Source organism: Chrysochloris asiatica, unplaced genomic scaffold, assembly GCF_000296735.1.
Source record: "Chrysochloris asiatica unplaced genomic scaffold, ChrAsi1.0 scaffold00449, whole genome shotgun sequence".
NCBI lineage: Eukaryota > Metazoa > Chordata > Mammalia > Afrosoricida > Chrysochloridae > Chrysochloris > Chrysochloris asiatica.
The window spans coordinates 1,396,951-1,404,921 of NW_006408967.1; the positions used below are offsets into that span (position 1 = coordinate 1,396,951).

Genomic DNA, 7,971 nt, shown 5'->3' on the forward strand with positions numbered 1-7,971 from the left:
GTCTTGTGCAGCAGATTTGCCTAATGCAATACATCATTTGATTTCTTGACTGCTGCTTCCATGAGTGTTGATAGTTGATCAAAGAAAAATGAAGTCCTTGATGACTTCAATCTTTTCTCTCTTGATAAGAATGTTGTTTATTGGACAGTAGTGAGGATTTTTGTTTTCTTGACATTGAGATGTAATCAATATTGAAGGTTGTGCTCTTTGATCTTCATAAGTAAATGTTTCAAGTCCTCTTCACTTTCAGTGATCAAGGTTGTATCATCTGCATATCGCAGTTTGTTAATGAGTCTTCCTCTAATCCCAATGTCACATTTTTCTTCATGGAACCCAGCTTCTCAGATTATTTGCTCAGCGTACAGGTTGAATAAGTATGGTGAAAGAATACAACCCTGTCGCACACCTTTCTTAATTTTAAAACATTCAGTGTTCCCATATTCTGTTTGAACAGTTGCCTTTTGGTCCAGGTATAGATTCCTCATGAGCACAATTAAGTGTTCAGGAATACTCATATTTTGAAGATGTTGTCCATAGCTTGTCCTGATCCACTCAATGGAAAACCTTTGAGTAGTCAGTAAATCACAGGTAAACATCTTTCAGGTATTCTCTGTTTTCAGCCAAGATCCACCGAACATCAGCAATGATATCCCTCGTCCCACATCCTATTCTGAATCTGGCTTGAACATCTGGAAATTATCTTTCAATGTATGCTTCCAGGCATTTCCGTATTATTTGTAGTAAAACTTTACTCCTATGGCATATCAAAATATTGTTTGATGATTTCTGCATTCAGTTGGGTCACCTCTCTTTAGAATGGGCACACATAAGGATCTCTTCCAATCAGTTGGCAAAATAGTTGTCTTCCAAATTTCTTGGCAAATATGAGTGAGTGCCTGCATTGCCACCTCACTTTTTTGAAAAATTTCATTTTTTATTTCATCAATTACCAGCGCTTTGTTCTTTGATAATTCCTTCAATGCATCTTGGACTTCTTCCTACATTATCATGGGATCTTGACCATCTGTTACCTCTTGAAATGGTTGCGCACCAACCATTTCCTTTTGGTACACTGACTCTGTGTATTCCTTCCATCTTCTTTCAAAGATTTCTGCATTATTAAATAATTTGTCCAGAGAATCCTTCAATAATGATAGTCAAGGCTTGAGTTTTTACTTCAGTTCCCCTAGCTTGAGAAATGCTTAACATATTCTTCCCTTTTGGCATTCTGACTCCAGATTTTTGCCATTTTGTTATAAATTTGACTTTGTCTTCTTCAGCTGACTTTTGAAATTTTCTGTTCAGCTCTTGTACCTCCTCATATCTTCCATTCACCTTATCGTCTCTATGCTGGAGAGCAAGTTTCAGTGTTTCTTTTTACATTCATTTTGATCTTTTCTTTCTTTCTCGACTTCTTAATTACTTTTTGCTTTCTTCATGTATGATGTTCTTGATGTCATCCCTTAACTCTTCTGTTCTTTGGCCTTTAGTGCTTAATGTATCAAATCTATTCTTCAGATGATCTCTAAATTCAGGTGGGATATATTCAAGGTCATATTTTGGCTCTCATGGTCTTGTTTTCATTTTCTTCAGCTTCAGTTTGAATTTGCATATGAGCAATTGATGGTCTGTTCCACAATCTGTCCCTGGTCTTGTTTTGACTGATCTTATGGAACTGTTCCATTGTCCCTTTCTGCAAATGTAGTCAATTTAATTTTTCTGTATTCCATTTGTCGAGGTCCATGTGTATAGTTGTCCCTTATGCTGTCTAAAGAAGGTATTTGAAATGAGCAAATCATTGATTTTGCAGAATTCTATCATGTGGTCTCCAGCATCATTTCTATCACCAAGGCCATAGTTTCCAACTACTTATCCTTCTTCTTTGTTCCCAACATTTGTCTTCCATTCACTAGTAATTATCATTACATCTTGATTGCATATATAGAAAGTTTTATTTCCTCTTTGCCAATTTGGATGCCTTTAATTTCCCTATCTTTCCAAATAGCTCTGGCTACGACTTCCAACACAATATTGAATAAGATAGGTGATAAAGGGCATCTTTGTTTGGTACCTTATCACAAGGGTAAGTTTTCAGTTTCTCTCTGTTGAAAATGGTGTTAGCTGTTGGTTTTCTACACATGCTCTTAATTAGGTTGAGGAATTTCCTTTCAATTTCTACTTTGTTGAGTGTTTTTATCAAGAATGTATTTTGGATTTTGTAGAATTATTTTTATGAATCATTTGACGTGAATATGTGGTTCTTTTGTTTTTTTCTTATTTTCATGGTGGATTATATTGAATGTTGTTCTAATGCTGAACCATCCATGTATTGTTTGTATAAATCCCATTTGGTCATGTTATATTATATTTCTAATGTGTTGTTGAATTCTATCAGCCAAGATTTTGTTGAGAATTTTTCCATCTATTTTCATGGAGATATTTGTCCATAATTTTCTTTCTTAGTGCTGTCCTTCCCTGGTTTTGCTATGAGGGTTATACTTGCTTTATAGAATGTATTAGAGAATTTTCCATCCTCTTCTATATTCTGGAATAATTTGAGTAGAATTGGTGACAGCTTCTCCATGACTGTGTGGTAAAAGTCACCAGTGAAGTGGACCTGGCGTTTTTTCGGTTGGGAGTTTTTTGAAGACCTGGTGAATTTCTTCCTCTGTTATACATCTGTTCAAGTTTTCTGCTTCACTTCTTTTTTTTTTTTTAAATTGGTACCTTCTATTTAAAAAAAAAAAAAAATGATTTTTTAGGACAGCACTAGATTGCTAACCCCAAGATCAAGATTGTAAATACAAAACCATCAACTGTTTTCCAGGAGGAAAACAAGAAAGTATGTTCCCTTGAAAATTTACATCCTTGGAAGCCCTATACAAGGTTACTATGAGTTAAAATTGACTTGATGGCAGTTAGGTTGATTTTTAGAGTTTGTCATTCAAAACAAAACAATACAAAATGTATCTAATCCTAGGAACAGGCTTCTTTGTAAAGGTAAATTCAATATGCCAGGGAGTTTCTCCTTGTAAAACAAGATCACTCTAGCTCAGATTAACAATTCATTATGTATATGAAAAACAAGGCACCAAAGACTGTTTGCTGCTTTTGGTAATAAATGCAGTTATTTATATAATTAATTTATTTAGCATAAAGTTAGAACAAATGATGTGATATGTGGTTTCAAAGTTCTTCAATAATGTATGTCTTTACTGTTTCTGTGCGGGGGTCATTGGCTACAGATAAATAAACCAGGAAGCCATCTTCTACAAGAAGCAAGAAGGCTCAGTTTGTGCTCAACATTGCCTGAGCAATCTATTGCAAGGTGAATATTTTAGCCCTGTGGAATTACCCTCAATTGCACATCAGCTGGATGAAGAAGATAGGATGAGGATGGCTGAGGGAGGAGTTACTAGTGAAGATTATTGCATATTTTTGCAAGAGCATTCTGGAAACATGGATGACATTTGTTTTTTTTTCTCTATCCACATGTTAAGCAATGCCTTGAAATTTTGGGGTTTAGAATTAATCCTGTTCAACAGTCCAGAGTATCAGAGGCTCAGAATCAACCTTATAAATGAAAGATCATTGATATGCATTTATAAAGAACAATGGATTACATTTAGAAAATTATTAAAATAGTAGTTTAACTTGAATTCTTTCATGAAGGGTCCAGAGTTAATATCAAACACATACTTTGCACTTTTCTTGGTTCAATTACAACAGTAAGGTTATTCTCTATTTGTTGTTAAGGGTGATCTGTCCAATTGTGAAGCTGACCAACTTATGTAGATGATCAGGGTCTAACAGTTGCATCAACTAAAACTTAATAGAAGAATTTACGCAACTGAAAGATCAGGTGGTCCAAAAAACAGACCTCAGAAGAATCTAGGAAGCAAGAGATGGGCCAGGAATGTTAAATGAATATGAGGATGATTTGCAGAGGGCTCTGGCACTAAGTTGCCATGAAATCAACATAGAAGATGAAGAATCAGATCTCTGCAGGGCTATTCAGCTCTGTATGCAAGGCAGTTCTGGAAATATATCTCAAGACACTTCACAGACATCAAGTACAACCCTTAGTTCAGAAGAGCTGAGGAAGAGAAGAAAAGCCTACTTTGAAAAGTGTAGCTCTGGAATGAATACAGATTCTTTTTGTTAAGAAAAAAAAATCATATTTCTCAACAAGCAGGGACATAGATATCATTCCCATGGCCAAGGATTGCTAGAAGTGTTTGCAGCTGCAGCAGCAGCAGTAGCAGCAAGACCCACTGGGACCAGCACCACATCCATGTGAAATGCCAACCATAGTTCATGTGCACTGGGGACTGATTTTAATGATACTGTGAATAAAGAAGACATGCTGTGACTATGTCTTTAGAAATAGAAATAATTTGAAAACAGAAGGAGAAAAATGACAATGCCATTTAAAAATATTTTATCCCTGCTTTCCAACATTCCAGTGTGTGATTTCATTTGGTTCTTTATAATTATTTGTCAGAGACTAACATATAACAGAGGAAATAAGATGATTTGGGGTGGTTTGCAAACAAAGTGGTAAAAAAGTAGGAAAGTGCATCAGTTGTAGGACTAAGTAATGATATATTCCACATATTACCCAAAGAGGCTTTCCACAATTAAATAACTTTTAAATCGTTTTCTAAGCAATATATATTTTTAAATGTATGTCTTTACATAGCTGAATTTTAAGCAAAATTATGGAAAAAATATGGCTTGTTGTTGAGGACACTGAGATTATTTATACAAAGCAAGAATATGGCAAATATAATTGAGATTTTGCATAAACATTAAAATATGTCTTAATGTTATTATTGGCATAGGCAATATAGAAATACAAACTTTCTCAGAAATACTAAGTTATGAAATGAATATATTTTAATTATACAATCCTTAATTCACTTGGCATTGGATTACAGGGAACAATATGTATCTGATTTCTATATTTTCTAAATATTTTAAAGCAGAAAATCCATTTTCTCAAAACATCAATTGTCTTTTTGGTAATTCATGCTCCAAATGGCAGAATTTGTCATTGCTATAATGAGGGAAAATTGGATGTCTAGGATCAAAACCAGAAAAAGTTCATAACAAAATTATCAAATAGGCCTGACAAAGAAATATGACAAAAATGGAATATTAACATATTTTATTAACATTTAATACAAAAAATGAAAGCAGAAATGTTTGGAATACTTGGGGCCTACCAGGAAGATATCTATATATTCTACATAAATCCTCTTATATTTTAAAGTAAAAACAACTTTATGAACAATTATAGTCCTCATTTTAATCTTGAGGAAATGCAAAAAAAAAAAAAAAAAAATTGGCACCAAGCATACCACAGCTTTCCTTAATCAACTGGGCTTAATTTATTGCAATGACTCCACAGAGCTCAGACACCATAGCCACAGTTATGGGGCCTATTATGGAAGATAAGAGGTTGCAGTGCAGGATCACAAAATGTTCAGGGCACAGATCTTCCCGTCAGTACAGCCTCTCTTCACCTACGGCCACAATCAGGACACTTTCTTCCTGGTCAATGTTACAAGGCACTTTTAAGACAGCTGATAAATGCCCACAGGCCACACCACTTCCTTGTGTCTGCAAACAGCTCTCCCAATTAATTGTCAGGAGGCAGGCCACTATGCAATCAATTCATCTGTCCAATGTTGCTCTGTGGTCTGGGAAGCCCAATGTTTTGCCTTGCGCACTCGTTCTTCATGTTCTTCATTCTACTTCAACTGCTCTGCCATTTCTCTGGTGCCAGAGATTTGTATTCTTGGGTCAAAGAAGTTCAATGCACAGGGGTATCAGGGCCCAAAGGATGCACACCACTCCTTGCTCTTCTCTGATGGTTGTGAAATTCCCTTTTCTGCTTCTGAGATGGTTAACTATATACCTATGTTTGAATTTCAAGTCATTAAAATTAGTTAACTGTGTTAATATCCACTCCTGAAACATGTCACTTTCAACATCTCCCACCTTCTCTTACTCAAATACAGCACAGCAAGAAACATTGGTTAATTTCAATTATACACTATGGCTGGAAGAGTCATTTGTTGTGTTGTTGATGTTGTTAAGTGCCATCGAGTTGACTCTGACTTATAGCAACCCTGTATAGGGTTTCTGAGGAGCAGCTGGTGAGCTTGAACCACCAATCTTGCAGTTCAAACAGCTTTGCAGTCTGGCATATTAACCCAAAATGCCACATCAGGACTGTTGTGTTGGTAAGTGCTATCACATCGGTTTGATCTCATAGTGAGCCTATAGAGGGTTTCCAAAGAGTGACAGGTGAATTTGAACTGCCAATCTTGTGATTCAAATAGACCTTTTGGTCCAGAATTTATCTTATAGTGTCACAGAAACACACCAGAAGAGACATTGTTGTTGTTGTTGTCAGGTGTCATTGAGTCGGAACCGACTCATAGCGACCCCATGCACAGCAGAACAAAACAATGTCTGATCCTGGGCCAACCTCACTACCGCTGCCACACTTGAGTCCATCAATGATGCCACCTGGCCAATCCATCTCATTGGGGGTCTTCCTCTTTTTCTCTAACCCTCCACCTTACCCAGCATGACATCCTTCTCCAGCGACTGTTTCCTCTGGACAATATGTCCAAAGTATGAGAGACGAAGCTTAGCCATCCTGGCCTCCAAGGAGCACTCTGGCTGCACTTTTTCCAAAACAGATCTATTGGACATTAGATCATCAAATAATTAATTGAGGTAGATGGGGTTTCAGTTGTTTGCCAACAATTATAAACTCATAATGCTAAAAATGGGATAAAAATGTCATAGATTAAAATTATTACTCTGAAGAGGGAAGTAGGAGGGGTAAGAACACAAAATGACTATATTCATTGGTTTGTATACAAAACATTAAGTAAAACAAATAATATGACCAAAATAGCTTAACCCTCCCACACACACACTCAAGTAAGATCTTTATATTTGAAGTTTTTATTTTTCATGACACTGAAACATTCATTTATTGTGGTAGTCAACATCAAGAAAGATTCTCCAATGAACACTGCTATTTGTTATTAATACTTCTATATATTTCCACCTCATATTGTAGAAAATTTGATTTGTGTGACCAATGGAATACAGAAAATTAGATACGTCATTTGTGAGATATGGTTATAGAAGAAGTATGAGAAAAAAGTCTTCCCATCCTGGCTACTAAGGAACATTCTTTTTGAACTTCTTCTGACACAGATTTGCTTGTTGTTCTGGAAGTTAATGGCACTTTCAATATTCTTCATCAACACCATAACTCCAATGAATCAATTCTTGCAGGGTCTTTATTCTTTTTCCATCTTTCATGTGCATAGGAGACTATTGAAAATACCATGACTTAGGTGAGGACATTCTAGTCCTCAAACTGATACCTTTGCTCTTGAACACATTAAAAAGTCTCGTGCAGTAGATTTTCCTAATCCAATACATTGTTTAATTTCTTATTGCTACTTCCATGAATGTTGGTTGCAGCTCCAAGTAAAATGAAGTCCTTGCAACATTAATATTTTTTCCATTTATCATGATGATATGTATTGCCTACTTGAAAGTACTATTGTTTTCATTACATTGAGGTGCAACACATACTGAAGGCTGTGATTTTGATTTTCTTCAGTAAATATTAAAAGTTCCTTTCACTTTCAGCAAGGAAGATTGTATTATCTACATATCACAGGTTGTTAATGTGTCTTCTTAGTTAATGAATCCTATTCTAATCCTAATGTTACAATCTTCATATAATCAAGCTTTTCAGATTATTTATTCAGTATACAGATTGAATAACTATGTGAAAGATTACAGCCATAGGTCTAATTTTTAAAAAATAATAAAATGAACAGCCATCAAACTAAAATTTTTTAAAAAGACATCAAAAGTTGACAAGACTTAAAAATACAAATAGAATAAAATAAATTTCATATTTTACTA

General features: G+C 35.2%; 1 pseudogene; it reads left to right on the top strand.

Moving 5' to 3' along the window:
• Positions 1 to 3,580, top strand: part of LOC102835687 — a 146,630-nt pseudogene extending 143,050 nt beyond the window's left edge.
• The last annotated feature ends 4,391 nt before the right edge of the window (positions 3,581 to 7,971 follow it).